This window comes from Astatotilapia calliptera, chromosome 9 (genome assembly GCF_964374335.1).
Source record: "Astatotilapia calliptera chromosome 9, fAstCal68.1, whole genome shotgun sequence".
Classification (NCBI taxonomy): Eukaryota; Metazoa; Chordata; class Actinopteri; order Cichliformes; family Cichlidae; genus Astatotilapia; species Astatotilapia calliptera.
The window spans coordinates 6,574,787-6,597,715 of NC_137430.1; the positions used below are offsets into that span (position 1 = coordinate 6,574,787).

The following is a 22,929-nucleotide window of genomic DNA, read 5'->3' on the forward strand; positions in this document are numbered from 1 at the left end:
TATATTGATATATATTTGCCTTCTGTTGACCATCACCTCAGGTTCACCATTACAGTTTCAGCATACAAATGCACACTGTCTAAACACATTCAAAAACTCGTGTCTCAGAGATAAGCACAGCTGTTCATGTTTGTCATTAGAGTTTTATTTGTAAGAAAATTATGAACTTCATATTGTGCATTAAATAAAAGAACATTTCACAACTCTGAGTCAACAGAAACAGGTAACAGAAATGTCTCTAATGTGTACAGTGTAGTGTAAGCATTAAAAGATCATAAAGGAAAAACTAACATTTATGTGAAACTAATTGTAATAAAAAATGAGCAGGTGCTTTATAGATTTAAAAGAAAGAATCTGAAAACAACACTTTTTTGGTCTAAGTGATCAAAGTAGAAAACAGAACTGATGTTCAAGAACAAACCGTAGCTGCACTAATATTACACATCTCGATCGTTGTACTGAACAGACATGTTGCTTTTAAAACCACATGCAGTGTGTGACCATGACTGTTCACTGAGACCATGAACGCCACTTCGCTGAAGCATTCTTCTTCTTCTTCTTCTTGCCATTAAATTGGAAGCAGAAGCAGCACGAGCTGATTTGATCTACTGAAAGGAAAAAGCAGAACATCTGAGTTGAAACCAGTCAGCTGAAATCATTAAGACAGGAACAAATTCAATGCAGTGTCTCAAGTGGCTTAGCCTGTTACAACTGTTGATACAAGCTAAATACGGTTAACACACAGTGTCAGGGAGCTCCAGTGTGGGAACTAGTGGCTTTAGGTTTGTAGTCATTTAACTTTCATCCATTCATTCATTTAATTCAGGATTCATTTAATTCAGGAGGAAGAAATGTCAGGTTGGTGCAGGCTGGTTACATGCATTTGGTCCCATGCTGCCTTTAATTAAATGACTTGGTTCATTTTATGGCTGGGCTGTATGTGGGGTTATATCATGTTATTTGGGCAGGAGTACCTGTCCCCTGTTAGACTTAGAAAGTTTCTCCATAAGTAGAGTTTCTAACTCTTCTAGCACATCTGTGGCTGACAGCTTTTTGGTGGCTCTTTTTACCCCACACTGGTTGTGAGTGTGTAAATAGCCCCACTAGTTATTTTGGGTTGCAGTTAACTAGGGAGGAAGGGGTGGGTATGCCATGATTAGGTGAATAACAATTATATGTGATACATAAATTTCACAATGCATGCATATATCTCTATCAATTAAACCTGGCCTGAGGGCTGCCATTTTTTACATTCAGTTATTTCTCTTAGAAATGTTGGAACTAAATAATGAATGTGTTACAGTTAAAGTGAAACACTGGTCAGTGTAAATGGCTCATTGGGACACAGAAACCTTTAAATTAAACCTGATATCTAGTGTCAAACAATATCAAAGCTGTAAAAGATGTTTACATTCAGAATTTATAAAACTATGATTGTAAATAAATTCAAACAAGTGAGCTTTTCTCTTTGTGCTGAATATCAACACTGTGGTTTCTTAGACTGTAAGCTTTACTTTAGTGCAACCAGTTGCAGAAGCTGCCACTCCAAATGTCTTTTGATAACAAGAAAAAAATACCTTTTCAGTACACGGCCTGAAGTTCTTCTCCGACATCTTCTGCAATCGGCTTTGTCTGCTGGTTTGAAGACAATAAACCATAAAAAAGATGATTTAGTCACTTTGTCTGTGTCATGCAGCTCGAATGTGTCGTGTAACGATGTTGAATAGCCGTCGTTATCCCTCTGCTGCGTCAGTAGGATTGTACTGTACAGCATCTCATTGATATGTGAGGAATGCTAATGTAACACGATAACAGACTTACATCATTAAAATATAAAGTGCAGGAGATATTTAGATATTTTTTATATTTATATTACATTTTATAGCTGACGGATATTACTAAATAGATAGAATTTACTAAATAGCTGGATGAACATGAAAAATATGTCTATAATAACAAATGACCATGAGAGCCAGTAGAATTAATTCAGCTGGACACTCAAAAGACGTCCTTAAATGCTCTTTAAGTGGCAGAACAGATGAACAAACAGTTAATCGCTTACTTGAGATGAAATCTGCTCAGCTACTTTGAAAACAGCTTCTAACTGGTTCCTCCTTTAACAGGATGACTGCTCAGGGGTAAGGCCATCATGCAATCCAGCAACCTTTATGGTTCTGCTTTGATTCACCAGGAACTATTAGGGAAACCTTCCAGCGCCTCCTGTGAAAGACACAGGCATAAACACACAAACATTTATTAACATGTTCCACAGTGTTCCAGTTTGATTTTCTTATCCTGTGGACAACAACGTACATGGATGCAGGTTTATTGTTAACTTTTGTAAGGTTTATTTAATGAACATATCCAGCTGCAGCTCCACTGTGATCCTGAACTGGATAAGCACTTAAGAAAATGTGTCAATAAATGGACAAACATCAACTTACTATATTTATCCAAACAGACGGGACCAATAATGCTTCGCTGAGTTAGAGACTTTAACAGACTCTTCTATGTAAGAATGTCTCGTGCTGATATACCTGCAATACTTGACAACAAAGGTTTTTCAGACTACATGTAGCTGTCCTCTATGTCAGCTAACACATTTACATTTATGTCACACTTATTTCTGCTTTCCCATTTTATAATTATTACTTACATTTTGATTAGATACCTTGAGTTTGTAAATGATCAGATTACATAATTGGAATACAATGTATCCAATTCAGGGTTGCGGGAGGATGAAGCCTATCCCAGCTGATACAGGACAAAGACAGGCTGCCAGTTTATTGCAGGGCTAATACAATATGTGTAACAGAAAATCCACTTAAATGTTTGATATTTCTTATAATAATCATAATTATGACTATTATTTAAAGGTTTCTTCATAAATGCATTTTGATTTTTTATAACCCCTAAAATATAAACCTGAGCTGTTTCAGATTCTGACCTCTGACCTCAGTGACCTGGCTGTGTCCTCACTGCAGCTCCCTCTTGGAAGTACGTCTGCTTCTTGTCTTCCCCCAGTGTTGACCGCCTGATATCAAGATATCACGTACTGTAACTGAGGAACAAAAAAGGACAAACACTTGCCTTCATTTAAAAGTACATTCATACAGAGATAATCTATGGAAACACACTAGTTCACAGTTTGGGAGGAACCAGTTCCTGTGAAACATTTCTGTATATGAACATCATGTGGAGAATGAATGAAATGAGTTCTTCAGGTGACTCAGCAGTCCCACACTGACAAATGAAATCTAGTTAAACTATTAAGCATATTTGCTCTTCTGAAATCTGTGTTAAACAACAACAAACATAAATTAGTAACAAAAACTACAGCTGAGTATAGGCTTTACAAACCACCAGCAGCCATAATGCAAAATTTTAATCTTCAAATGTTTCTGAGCTGTCTTCAACCTGCTTTTAGCACATTAAAGTCTCAATAAATAAAGTCAATGCAGACTCAATCCTAAATGTTCAGCACACAGAGACACAGAGGTACTGTTTAAAGTTTAGTGTTAACTTGAGTCACTGATCATTCACAGTATTACAGAGTCTGGCAGTCTTTGCATGATGTCCACGTCACTGTAAGTTTCTAGCTAACTCTCAGGTGTGCCAGCAGGAAAGAGTAATAATAACCTGCATCCTGAGGTTTGTCATGCAGGATTAAAGGAGCCAAGCTTTGTTCACACAGCTAGGATTGTATTTTACACTGACCCTGGGTCAGTATCAACTTCAAGAAGACAGCTGTAACTGTTGATAGAAGAATCACACACACATATTTATGGCTTTGCCTTATAGAATTCAGCATCTCAGTGCTCAGGAAATAGGTTTTGCAGCTGTTTGAGCTAAGATTTTCAAGTTATTCACAAATTAAAACCTATACTTTGTGTCGGGCAAGAACTAAATTCAAATGCATGTAACAGTGAGAAACGCACTGTCTTGGCGAAGTAAAGCGTTTCCCATCAACTTCATAGAGCTTGCTGTAACTTTTGATAGAAGACTCAGACAAACATATTCATGGCTTTATCTTATAGACTTCAATATCCCCCCAATGTGTGTGTGAGTCTTCTCTCAAAATTTACAGCTGTCTTTATGAAGTTTATGGAAAAACGCTTTATTTCACCACGTTAGTGCGTTTCTCGCTATTACATGCATTTGAATGGAGTTCTCGCCCGACACAAAGTATAGGTTTTCAATTTGTGAATAACTTGAAAATCTTAGCTCAAACAGCTGCAAAACCTATTTCCTCAGCACGGAGATGCTGAATTCTATAAGGCAAAGCCATAAATATGTGTGTGTGTGAGTCCTCTATCAAAAGTTACAGCTGTCTTCATGAAGTTGATACTGACCCAGGGTCAGTGTAAAATACAAGTTATTCACATAATGAAAACTTATACTTTGTTTCGTGCAAGAACTCCATTCAAATGCATGTAATAGTCAGAAACGCACTGTCTCGGCGAAATGAAGCCTTTTTGTACAACTTCATGAAGTTAGCTGTAACTTTTGATAAAAGGCTCAAAGCAGAGGGATAACGACGGCTATTCAACATCGTTACACGACACATTCGAGCTGCATGACGCAGACAAAGTGACTAAATCATCTTTTTTGTGGTTTATTGTCTTCAAACCAGCAGACAAAGCCGATTGCAGAAGATGTCGGAGAAGAACTTCAGGCCGTGTACTGAAAAGGTATTTTTTTCTTGTTATCAAAAGACATTTGGAGTGGCAGCTTCTGCAACTGGTTGCACTAAAGTAAAGCTTACAGTCTAAGAAACCACAGTGTTGATATTCAGCACAAAGAGAAAAGCTCACTTGTTTGAATTTATTTACAATCATAGTTTTATAAATTCTGAATGTAAACATCTTTTACAGCTTTGATATTGTTTGACACTAGATATCAGGTTTAATTTAAAGGTTTCTGTGTCCCAATGAGCCATTTACACTGACCAGTGTTTCACTTTAACTGTAACACATTCATTATTTAGTTCCAACATTTCTAAGAGAAATAACTGAATGTAAAAAATGGCAGCCCTCAGGCCAGGTTTAATTGATAGAGATATATGCATGCATTGTGAAATTTATGTATCACATATAATTGTTATTCACCTAATCATGGCATACCCACCCCTTCCTCCCTAGTTAACTGCAACCCAAAATAACTAGTGGGGCTATTTACACACTCACAACCAGTGTGGGGTAAAAAGAGCCACCAAAAAGCTGTCAGCCACAGATGTGCTAGAAGAGTTAGAAACTCTACTTATGGAGAAACTTTCTAAGTCTAACAGGGGACAGGTACTCCTGCCCAAATAACATGATATAACCCCACATACAGCCCAGCCATAAAATGAACCAAGTCATTTAATTAAAGGCAGCATGGGACCAAATGCATGTAACCAGCCTGCACCAACCTGACATTTCTTCCTCCTGAATTAAATGAATCCTGAATTAAATGAATGAATGGATGAAAGTTAAATGACTACAAACCTAAAGCCACTAGTTCCCACACTGGAGCTCCCTGACACTGTGTGTTAACCGTATTTAACTTGTATCAACAGTTGTAACAGGCTAAGCCACTTGAGACACTGCATTGAATTTGTTCCTGTCTTAATGATTTCAGCTGACTGGTTTCAACTCAGATGTTCTGCTTTTTCCTTTCAGTAGATCAAATCAGCTCGTGCTGCTTCTGCTTCCAATTTAATGGCAAGAAGAAGAAGAAGAATGCTTCAGCGAAGTGGCGTTCATGGTCTCAGTGAACAGTCATGGTCACACACTGCATGTGGTTTTAAAAGCAACATGTCTGTTCAGTACAACGATCGAGATGTGTAATATTAGTGCAGCTACGGTTTGTTCTTGAACATCAGTTCTGTTTTCTACTTTGATCACTTAGACCAAAAAAGTGTTGTTTTCAGATTCTTTCTTTTAAATCTATAAAGCACCTGCTCATTTTTTATTACAATTAGTTTCACATAAATGTTAGTTTTTCCTTTATGATCTTTTAATGCTTACACTACACTGTACACATTAGAGACATTTCTGTTACCTGTTTCTGTTGACTCAGAGTTGTGAAATGTTCTTTTATTTAATGCACAATATGAAGTTCATAATTTTCTTACAAATAAAACTCTAATGACAAACATGAACAGCTGTGCTTATCTCTGAGACATGAGTTTTTGAATGTGTTTAGACAGTGTGTATCTGTAATCTGAAACTGTAATGGTGAACCTGAGGTGATGGTCAACAGAAGGCTAATATATATCAATATAAAACAATATTCAAGTAATGTCTTTACCCCCTGCAGAGTGTGGACGCTGTGCACTCAATCACCTTATTCACTGTAGTAAACATGCACCGCTAGCTCAAGTGACTGACTGTCTCCATGGTTACATCGTATATTATTAGCTATGTAAACAGCTTCCATAGATACCGCCATAGCTCTCTGCAGCTGTAACACTTTCACACTTTGCAAATCATTTCACGATTTTGATAGTTATGAAGACAGAATATGTTTTTAAGGTCATGCTAGGCGGTTGCTATGGTGGTTGCTGTGGACTTGGCTGGACCGCGTCCGATTCCTGTTATTAGCTGTCCGCCGTAGGAAGGCTGCGTTCCATTTACAAGTAGTGACAGTCTGCCGCAACTCGAACTCAAACCCCGCTTTGTTCTTTAATTATAGGCCTTTTATAGCCGTTCATGACACGCACACACACACATAAAGCACTTTGCCTCACCATGAGAATGGAACTTTACCTAAGCTAACCTTTAAAATATCTGATATAGGATAGAAAAAATGAAGCAACCAGAGATTTAATGATGAAGACTCTGGGTTCTGTAGTGACCTGAATGACTCTTTGCATACAATTTATTGAAGAGGACTTTAGAATGCACTTTACATTTAGACTGTTGCTGTTTAATTTTTTACATTGTTGCGGTGTTATGTCATGAATAAAGTTCACCTGCTGGGGGTTTGATGGATCAGATCATCATAATCAATGGGTCCTGAGGTGGGCGGGACTGTCTCTGGTGATGTCACCATGAAGGAACAGCAGCTGGCACGTGTTGCTGAAACATCCCAGTACACTGGTGTAGTTTCCTCTCCAGCTGTTTGACATTTGACACTTCAACATTAAGGGGAAGAAGAAGAAACAGTGTTAGGTCAGGTGACCACATGGTTTCTAAAGTAACTGACAGGAAGTAACCAGGCCGTTAGAAATGGATGGCATGTGTTTAGAGTTACTGGAGTTGGGTAACTCTACTTACCAAAAGCAGAAGCACACAGATGAAGGATCAGATGCTGAATGTTGCAGGAACATGCTCGTGCGGTGGTCATTCAGTGCTGCTCCGGCAGGTTAGACAGTCCAAGACTGATATACTGCCCATCTGAGAGTTTGAAAACACACATGCAAAGATTTATTTTGTATTACAGTCAAAGTTGGATGTTCATTTTTGTCCTTTAAAAATGTTTGTGTATTTGAAAGCGCTAACATTTAAGGATGACTTGGATCGTCTCCTTTAAAGGGGAGACAAGTGTATCCACTGATCCACGTCACTTTACCTGGATGATGACTCCTCTCCCCCTCACTCAGAATCGCTCCTAATATAACCAAGCAAATAAATAATATTGAAGATTTACTTACATCATTACAAAAACAGGAAAAACATCTCCCTTTGATTCTATTTCTCCATTCCTGCTGAACATCAGGCAACAAATATCTCAATAAATCACAGTAAAATGTAAAGCACATGTTTTCTCTGCTTTGTCTAACCTCTGCAGAGCCTCTGTCAAGAAAAACATATCTGTAAGCATAAAACAAATATACATTTCATAACACGTCACTGGACAAACCTCGGTCAGTTGATTTCCTCTGTGCAGTGCAGACGAACATCAGTCAGCAAGTCAAGGTGGTGAGATGGACTGGTGTCCTTTGTGACTCTGCTGGTTCTTCTGAGGAAATACCACCGTCTCTCCACACCGTCACCATCTGTGAGCACAAACTGCTGCTCTGCTCTGCCAGCATGTAGGAAATCACATATCTCACACACACAGGGGTGAAGAAACATTAGAACTCAACTTTGGATACTTTAGATCTAAACAGATCAAAGTAGCTCTTAGCTTCAACAATCAGTGAACAGACAAACAATGATACCATACTGATTCTGTATGAATACAATATGGTATTTTCAATACAGGTGTCAAATTAATTTACTAAAACTAATACAGATATATGTTGTTGTTTTTTTGATAAATTCGTTTGCTAAATTATAAGAATATATATTTTTTCATTTAACAATTGCAACTGAAAGAAATTAAATATTGAACAAAAATATATTGTCACATTCTGAGCATGCTCAGCATGCTGACAGACTTGAAGTTGCTACAGATTTTAAGAAGTGATAATTATAGGGAAAAAACTTCTCTTTTTCATCCGTTTAATCAAACATTTGATGCCTTAGATGTCTCAGTCCTATAGCATTCTGCAACTACAACTAAGCTGAAGCTTGGATTTGGCTGCAGGTGCCCTGTACATCCTTCTCAACATGTGGGTACCATTTAATCACACTTCTTCCTGAGCTTTGCTTCATCACAAGACCAAAGGTGGCATCCCGTGTCACGGTCATATCATCATCCAGAAGAAACATTTGAAGAAACATCATGGAGAAGAAACATTTACGCGCCTCCCGGTTTTGTTTTCTGATCCTGCAAAAAGACTTGAGGACAACAAAGCCCAGAGAACACGAGATACACAAAATCCAACATTCAGACTCAACAGCCTCCATAAATGAAGAGCACCAGGTTGGTTCAGTTATAGTAGATGTCATGGAATTTTTTAAATAAAGTCTGCAACACAGAAAGAGCTGTGATCATGCTATTTATTACTGTGCACAGGAGAGCAAACACACATCAAACATCACAGTTCAGTCATGTCAGCTCTGCCACTTCACGTGTCTCGCTATGAAACCTAACGGATCAATGGTTATGCTGTTTTGTGCCCTTGACGTTATCAGCACCTGTAAAGGGAGTTGTTTTCTCAAACTGCTGAAGTAAGTTCATCTAGTTTTAGAAACTTTCATTGAACAGTCTATAACAGTGTCACAACTAAGCATATGCATAAGCACTTAAATGCTTTAAATGAGAATAACATAAAATTTCTATTACAGGAGCTAGAGCCTGTCCCAGTAGTCATAGGTAGAGCACACCTGGACAGGTCACCAGTCTGTCAGAGGACTAACACAGATGCAGCCTGACTCAATCCTAAATGTTCAGCACACAGAGACACAGAGGTACCGTTTAAAGTTTAGTTAGTAGTTAACTTGAGTCACTGATCATTTGCAGTATTACAGAGTCTGGCAGTCTTTGCATGATGTCCACGTCACTGTAAGTTTCTAGCTGACTCTCAGGTGTGACAGGTGTGCCAGCAGGAAAGAGTAATAATAGCCTGCATCCTGAGGTTTTTCATGCAGGATTAAAGGAGCCAGGCTTTGTTCACACAGCTAGGATTGTATTTTACACTGACCCTGGGTCAATATAAGTATCATACAGTTTAAACGAAGCACTGAAACTTGCACATATTTATTACAGATGCACTGAAGGTAATCGAGATATTTGCTGTCAGTCTGTGGCTGCGATTAAACACTTTACTGGAAACTTTATTAACTAGTAACTTCGTCAGTCATGACAGAAGCTAATATTTCTGTGCTAACATCGTTTAAACAGTAACAGCTTTACTCCAATATAAGCTAACGTTTACACCGTAACTTTAAGCTAGCACCATAAAGACGATAAAACACGTAATAACATCTACAAATGCATCTTAAAGCTGTTATATTAGCACTCGGTGTATTATAACCACATTAACATTATTGACACTCGCTGGTCTGACTTTTAATAGTCATTCTATAAATGCTGTCCGTTTAAACGGTCTTACCTGTAAACACTGCTGTATCCACCGGATTGCAGCCAGAGTGGATTCTGGAGTCTTCCCACGCTCCTGTTAGTGATCCTCCATCTGGATGGATGATAACAACCTTCTGAACAATCTAGCAGGAGATGGTCCATATCTAGGGGATATGGACTGATTACAGCCGAAGCGGGTGAATAAAGTCACCCAGTCGCTAGCTGTGCGATTACCCAGCATACACCAGCACAATATTAGGCACAGCACCACCATAGACATTTTCAGTGGTTTTGAATGCAGGACATGGTTATCTTACCTTGTAAAATGCATGACAATAAAACAGCTAACCACCATAAAATGGTATTGTGTATGTATGTATGTGCATGTGTGTGTGTGTGTGAGAGAGAGAGAGAGAAAGAGAGAGAGAGAGAGAGAGAGGGGGGGGGGGGAGATCAAAGGCGTGCGCTTATGTTTTTTCTTGATCAAGAGTGTGCCTCCTCTCTCTTATTGGATGTATGGTATAGCATGTTTATTCAGGTGCACCTTTGAAGTCTATGAGAATACTTTGCAGCCTGGTCTGAGTGGTCATTTCTGCACAGACACAATGAAGCGTGCACTCAGTTTAGAGGAGGCTGTTGCTGCAGTTTTGCACTCTCCACAAGCAGTGGAGATACTTCTGACAGCGAAGAAGAATTTTTGCCAGGCACCGAGGAGCTTTGCAGCTCATGTGCGGAGGAGGAGAAGGAGGAAGAAGACCAGGAGGAAGAGACAAGACTGGAGGATGGCCAGTGGAGATCTAAAAATGGAGAAATCATGTGGCAACCCACACACGAAGAGGTCCTGCCATTTTTTCCTCCCCCCATTTTAACCCCAGGACCAACCCATTATGCAATTCGTATAGGATCAGCAGCCCTGTGAGCACTTTCCATCTTTTTTTGCAGAGGACATTATGCAGCTAATCCTGCATTTCACCAACCTGCAGGGGCAACAGGTCAGTAAAAGACTGGAAGGACATAGATGAGGCTTACATGGGGCTTGTGATGCTGGCTGGCCTGTACAGGTCTCAACATGAAACGACAACAAGCCTGTGAAATGGGGAGACAGGGCTCTTCTGTTTCATGCTACCATGTCAAAAAAAACAAAAAAAAGATTTGAGCAAATTAATCGGGCAGTAAGATTCGATGATGTCTCTCCCGTCCAGGGCGCTACGGGGGGGGGGCAAGGCTGTGGTTTCCTACATCCCCAAGCAAAGAAAAAAGGTTGTCTTATTGAGCACCAGGCACCGTGAGCTACAAGTCCAGGACTCTGGGAAGAGAAAGCCCCACATCATCCTGGATTATAACAAATGCAAAGGGACTGTGGATCATTTGGACCAGGTAAGCACAATTATAAGTAATTTATTTGCCAAATTGTTCACCGTTTCTCATTGTTATAACTGGTAAAGTCAGATAATGTGATTATAATAGTTTTGATATGAGATGATAGTTTTAGACTATGATAGTTTTGATAGTTACAGTAAGGAGGGGGGGGGGGGGGGGGGGGTCCAGTTTGACGCCCACAGGCAGGAAGAATCTCTTGCTTATGGCTGTATAAATCTGTTCATGTCACCTGATCATTTCTTTTTGTTTTGCAGGTTTGTGGCAACTACTCCTGCCGTAGAAGGACACGTAGGTGGCCCATGTGTCTGTTCTACCACATGATCGAGGTGAGCTGCTATAATGCTTTCATTCAAGACAGCTGTAACTTTTGATAGAAGACGCATATAAACATATTTATGGCTTTATCTTATAAAGTTCGATATCCCCGTGTTGAGCAAACAGGTTTTGCAGCTGTTTGATCTAAGATTTTCAAGTTATTCACAAAATGAATACCTATACTTTGTTTCGTGCGACAACTCCATTCAAATGCATGTAATAGTCAGAAACGCACTGTCTTGGCGAAATAAAGCGTTTACAACTTCATGAAGACAGCTCTAACTTTTGATAGGAGACTCAGATATGCGTATTTATGGCTTTATCTTATCGAATTCAATATCCCCGTGTTGAGCAAACAGTTTTAAAGCTATGTGAGCTAAGATTTTTAAGTTATTCACAAAATAAAAAGCTATACTTTGTTTCGTGTGAGAACTCCATTTATGTTACGCCCCTAATCTAGGCGTGTAGGGACGCACATAAGGTTGGAGGAGAGAGAGACAAATCCCCGCCCTGGTTCCCAAGCCAAACATCCAAACCAGTTGTGAGTAAAAAAAAGGTGATTTTATTTAAGGACAAGAAGCATAGCTCCAGGGTGAGCCCAGGCCAAAATAATAAACAAAACCAACTAAGACCCGCCAGAAAAGACTAACTAAACCCTAGGAAAGAAAAAGAACAAACAAATGACAGCGCTATCCCTCGCTCCCTGACCAAGAAAACAGGAGAAAACGATTCCAAAAGAAAAGGCAGCTCACCCCTTCCGCTTCAGCCCACGAGTGCCTAAGCTCTCAGCTAATGCACTAGGAGCGGCTTTTACAATTCACCCTCACACAAATACACAAGATAAGCACAGGCTGGGAAAACCATGGTCAGGACCGCGACGGCTGTCAGGCTACTCGCTCGTTGCACACACTCTCTCTCTCTCTCCCCTCTGGAGCTGTCAGAGCGGCTTTTTGAACGTGGTCACCTGTTCCATGGTCCAATCAGCTGCTCACTACTCTTCATTAGGGGAGGGACCTGTAAAGTGTCTTAAACACAGTAAAGAGACACGTCTCGCATGTAATAGTCAGAAACGCACTATCTTTGCAAAATAAAGCCTTTTTGTACAACTTCATGAAGTTAGCTGTAACTTTTGATAGAAGATTCAGATTTACGTAGTTATGACTTTATCTTATAATATTCAGTATCCCCGTGTTGAGCAAACAGGTTTGAGCTAAGATTTTTGAGTTATTCACATAATGAAAACCTACACTTTGTTTCGTGCGAGAACTGCATTCAAATGCATGTAATAGTCAGAAACGCACTGTCTCGGCGAAATAAAGTGTTTTTGTACAGCTTCATGAAGACAGCTGTAACTTTTGATAGAAGGCTCAGATTTACGTATTTATGGTTTTATCTTATAGAATTCAATATCCCCGTGCTGGGAAAACAGATTTTGCAGCTGTGTGAGCTAAGATTTCCAAGTTATACACATAATGAAAACCTATACTTTGTTTCGGTCGAGTTCCCCATTCAAATGCATGTAACAGTGACAAACGCACTGTCTTGGTGAAAGAAAGCGTTTTTGTACAACTTCATATAAATAGCTGTAACTTTTGATAGAAGACTCGGATACACATGTTTATGGCTTTATCTTATAGAACTCAAGGTCCCCGTGCTGGGAAAACAGGATTTGCAGCTGTTTGAGCTAAGATTTTAAAATTATTCACATAATGAAAACCTATAATTTGTTTCAGGCGAGTTTCCCATTCAAATGCATGTAACAGTGAGAAACGCACTGTCTTGGCGAAATAAAGCGTTTTTGTACAACTTCATATAAATCGCTGTAACTTTTGATAGAAGACTCAGACAAACATGTTTATGGCTTTATCTTATAGAACTCAATATCCCCGTGCTGGGAAAACAGGATTTGCAGCTGTTTGAGCTAAGATGTCAAAGTTATACACATAATGAAAACCTATACTTTGTTTCGGTCAAGTTCCCCATTCAAATGCATGTAACAGTGAGAAACGCACTGTCTTGGCGAAATAAAGCGTTTTTGTACAACTTCATATAAATCGCTGTAACTTTTGATAGAAGACTCGGATACACATGGTTATGGCTTTATCTTATAGAACTCAAGGTCCCCGTGCTGGGAAAACAGGATTTGCAGCTGTTTGACCTAAGATTTTCAAGTTATACACATAATGAAAACCTATACTTTGTTTCGGTCAAGTTCCCAATTCAAATGCATGTAACAGTGAGAAACGCACTGTGTCGGCGAAATAAAGTGTTTTTGTACAGCTTCATGAAGACAGCTGTAACTTTTGATAGAAGGCTCAGATTTATGTATTTATGGTTTTATCTTATAGAATTCAATATCCCCATGCTGGGCAAACAGATTTTGCAGCTGTGTGAGCTAAGATGTCCAAGTTATACACATAATGAAAACCTATACTTTGTTTCGGTCGAGTTCCCCATTCAAATGCATGTAACAGTGACAAACGCACTGTCTTGTCGAAAGAAAGCGTTTTTGTACAACTTCATATAAATAGCTGTAACTTTTGATAGAAGACTCGGATACACATGTTTATGGCTTTATCTTATAGAACTCAAGGTCCCCGTGCTGGGAAAACAGGATTTGCAGCTGTGTGAGCTAAGATTTCCAAGTTATACACATAATGAAAACCTATACTTTGTTTCGGTCGAGTTCCCCATTCAAATGCATGTAACAGTGAGAAACGCACTGTCTTGGCGAAATAAAGCGTTTTTGTACAACTTCATATAAATCGCTGTAACTTTTGATAGAAGACTCAGACAAACATGTTTATGGCTTTATCTTATAGAACTCAATATCCCCGTGCTGGGAAAACAGGATTTGCAGCCGTTTGAGCTAAGATTTTAAAATTATTCACATAATGAAAACCTATACTTTGTCTCAGGCGAGTTTCCCATTCAAATGCATGTAACAGTGAGAAACGCATTGTCTTGGCGAAATAAAGCGTTTTTGAACAACTTCATATAAATCGCTGTAACTTTTGATAGAAGACTCAGACAAACATGTTTATGGCTTTATCTTATAGAACTCAATATCCCCGTGCTGGGCAAACAGGTTTTGCAGCTGTGTGAGCTAAGATTTCCAAGTTATACACATAATGAAAACCTATACTTTGTTTCGGTTGAGTTCCCCATTCAAATGCATGTAACAGTGAGAAACGCACTGTCTTGGCGAAAGAAAGCGTTTTGTACAACTTCATATAAATAGCTGTAACTTTTGATAGAAGACTCAGACAAACATGTTTATGGCTTTATCTTATAGAACTCAAGGTCCCTGTGCTGGGAAAACAGGATTTGCAGCCGTTTGAGCTAAGATGTCCAAGTTATACACATAATGAAAACCTATACTTTGTTTCGGTCGAGTTCCCCATTCAAATGCATGTAACAGTGAGAAACGCACTGTCTTGGCGAAAGAAAGCGTTTTTGTACAACTTCATATAAATAGCTGTAACTTTTGATAGAAGACTCGGATACACATGTTTATGGCTTTATCTTATAGAACTCAAGGTCCCCGTGCTGGGAAAACAGGATTTGCAGCTGTGTGAGCTAAGATTTCCAAGTTATACACATAATGAAAACCTATACTTTGTTTCGGTCGAGTTCCCCATTCAAATGCATGTAACAGTGACAAACGCACTGTCTTGGCGAAATAAAGCGTTTTGTACAACTTCATATAAATAGCTGTAACTTTTGATAGAAGACTCAGACAAACATTTTTATGGCTTTATCTTATAGAACTCAATGTTCCCGTGCTGGGAAAACAGGATTTGCAGCTGTTTGAGCTAAGATTTTCAAGTTATACACATAATGAAAACCTATACTTTTTTTCGGTCAAGTTCCCCATTCAAATGCATGTAACAGTGAGAAACGCACTGTGTCGGCGAAATAAAGTGTTTTTGTACAGATTCATGAAGACAGCTGTAACTTTTGATAGAAGGCTCAGATTTATGTATTTATGGTTTTATCTTATAGAATTCAATATCCCCGTGCTGGGCAAACAGATTTTGCAGCTGTGTGAGCTAAGATGTCCAAGTTATACACATAATGAAAACCTATACTTTGTTTCGGTCGAGTTCCCCATTCAAATGCATGTAACAGTGACAAACGCACTGTCTTGGCGAAAGAAAGCGTTTTTGTACAACTTCATATAAATAGCTGTAACTTTTGATAGAAGACTCGGATACACATGTTTATGGCTTTATCTTATAGAACTCAAGGTCCCCGTGCTGGGAAAACAGGATTTGCAGCTGTTTGAGCTAAGATTTTAAAATTATTCACATAATGAAAACCTATAATTTGTTTCAGGCGAGTTTCCCATTCAAATGCATGTAACAGTGACAAACACACTGTCTTGGCGAAATAAGGCGTTTTTGTACAACTTCATATAAATAGCTGTAACTTTTGATAGAAGACTCGGATACACATGTTTATGGCTTTATCTTATAGAACTCAAGGTCTCTGTGCTGGGAAAACAGGATTTGCAGCTGTTTGAGCTAAGATTTTAAAATTATTCACATAATGAAAACCTATAATTTGTTTCAGGCGAGTTTCCCATTCAAATGCATGTAACAGTGACAAACGCACTGTCTTGGCGAAATAAAGCGTTTTTGTACAACTTCATATAAATAGCTGTAACTTTTGATAGAAGACTCAGACAAACATGTTTATGGCTTTGTCTTATAGAACTCAAGGTCCCCATGCTGGGAAAACAGGATTTGCAGCTGTTTGAGCTAAGATTTTCAAGTTATACACATAATGAAAACCTATACTTTGTTTCGGTCAAGTTCCCCATTCAAATGCATGTAACAGTGACAAACGCACTGTCTTGGCGAAATAAAGCGTTTTTGTACAACTTCATATAAATCGCTGTAACTTTTGATAGAAGACTCAGACAAACATGTTTATGGCTTTATCTTATAGAACTCAAGGTCCCCGTGCTGGGAAAACAGGATATCAAAGCTGTGTGAGCTAAGATGTCCAAGTTACACACATAATGAAAACCTATACTTTGTTTCGGTCGAGTTCCCCATTCAAATGCATGTAACAGTGAGAAACGCACTGTCTTGGCGAAATAAAGCGTTTTTGTACAACTTCATATAAATCGCTGTAACTTTTGATAGAAGACTCGGATACACATGTTTATGGCTTTATCTTATAGAACTCAAGGTCCCCGTGCTGGGAAAACAGGATTTGCAGCTGTTTGAGCTAAGATTTCCAAGTTATACACATAATGAAAACCTATACTTTGTTTCGGTCGAGTTCCCCATTCAAATGCATGTAACAGTGACAAACGCACTGTCTTGGCGAAAGAAAGCGTTTTTGTACAACTTCATATAAATAGCTGTAACTTTTGATAGAAGACTCGGATACACATGTTTATGGCTTTATCTTATAGAACTCAAGGTCTCTGTGCTGGGAAAACAGGATTTGCAGCTGTTTGAGCTAAGATTTTAAAATTATTCACATAATGAAAACCTATATTTTGTTTCAGGCGAGTTCACCATTCAAATGCATGTAACAGTGAGAAACGCACTGTCTTGGCGAAATAAAGCGTTTTTGTACAACTTCATATAAATAGCTGTAACTTTTGATAGAAGACTCGGATACACATGTTTATGGCTTTATCTTATAGAACTCAAGGTCCCCGTGCTGGGAAAACAGGATTTGCAGCTGTTTGAGCTAAGATTTTAAAATTATTCACATAATGAAAACCTATAATTTGTTTCAGGCGAGTTTCCCATTCAAATGCATGTAACAGTGACAAACGCACTGTCTTGGCGAAATAAAGCGTTTTTGTACAACTTCATGTAAATAGCTGTAACTTTTGATAGAAGACTCAGACAAACATGTTTATGGCTTTGTCTTATAGAACTCAAGGTCCCCATGCTGGGAAAACAGGATTTGCAGCTGTTTGAGCTAAGATTTTCAAGTTATACACATAATGAAAACCTATACTTTGTTTCGGTCAAGTTCCCCATTCAAATGCATGTAACAGTGACAAACGCACTGTCTTGGCGAAATAAAGCGTTTTTGTACAACTTCATATAAATCGCTGTAACTTTTGATAGAAGACTCAGACAAACATGTTTATGGCTTTATCTTATAGAACTCAAGGTCCCCGTGCTGGGAAAACAGGATATCAAAGCTGTGTGAGCTAAGATGTCCAAGTTACACACATAATGAAAACCTATACTTTGTTTCGGTCGAGTTCCCCATTCAAATGCATGTAACAGTGAGAAACGCACTGTCTTGGCGAAATAAAGCGTTTTTGTACAACTTCATATAAATCGCTGTAACTTTTGATAGAAGACTCGGATACACATGTTTATGGCTTTATCTTATAGAACTCAAGGTCCCCGTGCTGGGAAAACAGGATTTGCAGCTGTTTGAGCTAAGATTTCCAAGTTATACACATAATGAAAACCTATACTTTGTTTCGGTCGAGTTCCCCATTCAAATGCATGTAACAGTGACAAACGCACTGTCTTGGCGAAAGAAAGCGTTTTTGTACAACTTCATATAAATAGCTGTAACTTTTGATAGAAGACTCAGACAAACATGTTTATGGCTTTATCTTATAGAACTCAAGGTCCCCGTGCTGGGAAAACAGGATATCAAAGCTGTGTGAGCTAAGATGTCCAAGTTACACACATAATGAAAACCTATACTTTGTTTCGGTCGAGTTCCCCATTCAAATGCATGTAACAGTGAGAAACGCACTGTCTTGGCGAAATAAAGCGTTTTTGTACAACTTCATATAAATCGCTGTAACTTTTGATAGAAGACTCGGATACACATGTTTATGGCTTTATCTTATAGAACTCAAGGTCCCCGTGCTGGGAAAACAGGATTTGCAGCTGTTTGAGCTAAGATTTCCAAGTTATACACATAATGAAAACCTATACTTTGTTTCGGTCGAGTTCCCCATTCAAATGCATGTAACAGTGACAAACGCACTGTCTTGGCGAAAGAAAGCGTTTTTGTACAACTTCATATAAATAGCTGTAACTTTTGATAGAAGACTCGGATACACATGTTTATGGCTTTATCTTATAGAACTCAAGGTCTCTGTGCTGGGAAAACAGGATTTGCAGCTGTTTGAGCTAAGATTTTAAAATTATTCACATAATGAAAACCTATATTTTGTTTCAGGCGAGTTCACCATTCAAATGCATGTAACAGTGAGAAACGCACTGTCTTGGCGAAATAAAGCGTTTTTGTACAACTTCATATAAATAGCTGTAACTTTTGATAGAAGACTCGGATACACATGTTTATGGCTTTATCTTATAGAACTCAAGGTCCCCGTGCTGGGAAAACAGGATTTGCAGCTGTTTGAGCTAAGATTTTAAAATTATTCACATAATGAAAACCTATAATTTGTTTCAGGCGAGTTTCCCATTCAAATGCATGTAACAGTGACAAACGCACTGTCTTGGCGAAATAAAGCGTTTTTGTACAACTTCATATAAATCGCTGTAACTTTTGATAGAAGACTCGGATACACATGTTTATGGCTTTATCTTATAGAACTCAAGGTCCCCGTGCTGGGAAAACAGGATTTGCAGCTGTGTGAGCTAAGATTTCCAAGTTATACACATAACGAAAACCTATACTTTGTTTCGGTCGAGTTCCCCATTCAAATGCATGTAACAGTGAAAAATGCACTGTCTTGGCGAAATAAAGCGTTTTTGTACAACTTCATATAAATAGCTGTAACTTTTGATAGAAGACTCAGACAAACATGTTTATGGCTTTATCTTATAGAACTCAAGGTCCCCGTGCTGGGAAAACAGGATTTGCAGCTGTTTGAGCTAAGATTTCCAAGTTATACACATAATGAAAACCTATACTTTGTTTCGGTCGAGTTCCCCATTCAAATGCATGTAACAGTGAGAAATGCACTGTCTTGGCGAAATAAAGCGTTTTTGTACAACTTCATATAAATCGCTGTAACTTTTGATAGAAGACTCGGATACACATGTTTATGGCTTTATCTTATAGAACTCAAGGTCCCCGTGCTGGGAAAACAGGATTTGCAGCTGTTTGAGCTAAGATTTCCAAGTTATACACATAATGAAAACCTATACTTTGTTTCGGTCGAGTTCCCCATTCAAATGCATGTAACAGTGAGAAACGCACTGTCTTGGCGAAATAAAGCGTTTTTGTACAACTTCATATAAATAGCTGTAACTTTTGATAGAAGATTCAGATATACGTATTCATGACTTTATCTTATAGAACTCAATATCCCCGTGCTGGGCAAACAGGTTTTGCAGCTGTTTGAGCTAAGATTTTAAAATTATACACATAATGAAAACCTATACTTTGTTTCGGTCGAGTTCCCCATTCAAATGCATGTAACAGTGAGAAATGCACTGTCTTGGCGAAATAAAGCGTTTTTGTACAACTTCATATAAATCGCTGTAACTTTTGATAGAAGACTCGGATACACATGTTTATGGCTTTATCTTATAGAACTCAAGGTCTCTGTGCTGGGAAAACAGGATTTGCAGCTGTTTGAGCTAAGATTTTAAAATTATTCACATAATGAAAACCTATAATTTGTTTCAGGCGAGTTCACCATTCAAATGCATGTAACAGTGAGAAACGCACTGTCTTGGCGAAATAAAGCGTTTTTGTACAACTTCATATAAATAGCTGTAACTTTTGATAGAAGACTCGGATACACATGTTTATGGCTTTATCTTATAGAACTCAAGGTCCCCGTGCTGGGAAAACAGGATTTGCAGCTTTTTGAGCTAAGATTTTAAAATTATTCACATAATGAAAACCTATAATTTGTTTCAGGCGAGTTTCCCATTCAAATGCATGTAACAGTGACAAACGCACTGTCTTGGCGAAATAAAGCGTTTTTGAACAACTTCATATAAATCGCTGTAACTTTTGATAGAAGACTCAGACAAACATGTTTATGGCTTTATCTTATAGAACTCAAGGTCCCTGTGCTGGGAAAACAGGATTTGCAGCTGTTTGAGCTAAGATTTTCAAGTTATACACATAATGAAAACCTATACTTTGTTTCGGTCAAGTTCCCCATTCAAATGCATGTAACAGTGAAAAACGCACTGTCTTGGCGAAATAAAGCGTTTTTGTACAACTTCATATAAATCGCTGTAACTTTTGATAGAAGACTCGGATACACATGTTTATGGCTTTATCTTATAGAACTCAAGGTCCCCGTGCTGGGAAAACAGGATTTGCAGCTGTGTGAGCTAAGATTTCCAAGTTATACACATAACGAAAACCTATACTTTGTTTCGGTCGAGTTCCCCATTCAAATGCATGTAACAGTGAAAAAGGCACTGTCTTGGCGAAATAAAGCGTTTTTGTACAACTTCATATAAATCGCTGTAACTTTTGATAGAAGACTCGGATACACATGTTTATGGCTTTATCTTATAGAACTCAAGGTCCCCGTGCTGGGAAAACAGGATTTGCAGCTGTTTGAGCTAAGATTTCCAAGTTATACACATAATGAAAACCTATACTTTGTTTCGGTCGAGTTCCCCATTCAAATGCATGTAACAGTGAGAAACGCACTGTCTTGGCGAAATAAAGCGTTTTTGTACAACTTCATATAAATAGCTGTAACTTTTGATAGAAGATTCAGATATACGTATTCATGACTTTATCTTATAGAACTCAATATCCCCGTGCTGGGCAAACAGGTTTTGCAGCTGTTTGAGCTAAGATTTTAAAATTATACACATAATGAAAACCTATACTTTGTTTCGGTCGAGTTCCCCATTCAAATGCATGTAACAGTGAGAAATGCACTGTCTTGGCGAAATAAAGCGTTTTTGTACAACTTCATATAAATCGCTGTAACTTTTGATAGAAGACCCCGATACACATGTTTATGGCTTTATCTTATAGAACTCAAGGTCCCCGTGCTGGGAAAACAGGATTTGCAGCTGTTTGAGCTAAGATTTCCAAGTTATACACATAATGAAAACCTATACTTTGTTTCGGTCGAGTTCCCCATTCAAATGCATGTAACAGTGACAAACGCACTGTCTTGGCGAAAGAAAGCGTTTTTGTACAACTTCATATAAATAGCTGTAACTTTTGATAGAAGACTCGGATACACATGTTTATGGCTTTATCTTATAGAACTCAAGGTCCCCGTGCTGGGAAAACAGGATTTGCAGCTTTTTGAGCTAAGATTTTAAAATTATTCACATAATGAAAACCTATAATTTGTTTCAGGCGAGTTTCCCATTCAAATGCATGTAACAGTGACAAACGCACTGTCTTGGCGAAATAAAGCGTTTTTGAACAACTTCATATAAATCGCTGTAACTTTTGATAGAAGACTCAGACAAACATGTTTATGGCTTTATCTTATAGAACTCAAGGTCCCTGTGCTGGGAAAACAGGATTTGCAGCTGTTTGAGCTAAGATTTTCAAGTTATACACATAATGAAAACCTATACTTTGTTTCGGTCAAGTTCCCCATTCAAATGCATGTAACAGTGACAAACGCACTGTCTTGGCGAAATAAAGCGTTTTTGTACAACTTCATATAAATCGCTGTAACTTTTGATAGAAGACTCAGACAAACATGTTTATGGCTTTATCTTATAGAACTCAAGGTCCCCGTGCTGGGAAAACAGGATATCAAAGCTGTGTGAGCTAAGATGTCCAAGTTACACACATAATGAAAACCTATACTTTGTTTCGGTCGAGTTCCCCATTCAAATGCATGTAACAGTGAGAAACGCACTGTCTTGGCGAAATAAAGCGTTTTTGTACAACTTCATATAAATCGCTGTAACTTTTGATAGAAGACTCGGATACACATGTTTATGGCTTTATCTTATAGAACTCAAGGTCCCCGTGCTGGGAAAACAGGATTTGCAGCTGTTTGAGCTAAGATTTCCAAGTTATACACATAATGAAAACCTATACTTTGTTTCGGTCGAGTTCCCCATTCAAATGCATGTAACAGTGACAAACGCACTGTCTTGGCGAAAGAAAGCGTTTTTGTACAACTTCATATAAATAGCTGTAACTTTTGATAGAAGACTCGGATACACATGTTTATGGCTTTATCTTATAGAACTCAAGGTCTCTGTGCTGGGAAAACAGGATTTGCAGCTGTTTGAGCTAAGATTTTAAAATTATTCACATAATGAAAACCTATATTTTGTTTCAGGCGAGTTCACCATTCAAATGCATGTAACAGTGAGAAACGCACTGTCTTGGCGAAATAAAGCGTTTTTGTACAACTTCATATAAATAGCTGTAACTTTTGATAGAAGACTCGGATACACATGTTTA

General features: G+C 38.4%; 1 protein-coding gene and 1 long non-coding RNA gene across 4 annotated transcripts in view; one reads left to right on the forward strand and one right to left on the reverse strand.

Annotated features, from left to right (window-relative positions):
• pde1ca (phosphodiesterase 1C, calmodulin-dependent a) overlaps positions 1-22,929 on the forward strand; it is a 368,845-nt gene that overhangs the window by 219,517 nt on the left and 126,399 nt on the right. The window lies entirely within an intron of this gene.
• Positions 124-10,266, reverse strand: LOC113017855 (uncharacterized). 3 transcript variants are annotated; one of them, XR_013911231.1, is made up of 9 exons: positions 8,548-10,266; positions 7,846-8,007; positions 7,485-7,593; positions 7,260-7,379; positions 6,956-7,117; positions 2,948-3,061; positions 2,063-2,220; positions 1,578-1,632; positions 124-608 (listed from the first exon to the last, which is right to left on the reverse strand). It is a non-coding gene; the product is annotated as an uncharacterized LOC113017855 (long non-coding RNA). The 3 variants fall into 3 exon arrangements; XR_013911229.1 differs by having other exon boundaries at positions 1,578-1,635; positions 8,548-10,264; XR_013911230.1 differs by lacking the exon at positions 124-608 and having other exon boundaries at positions 847-1,635; positions 7,555-7,593; positions 8,548-10,263.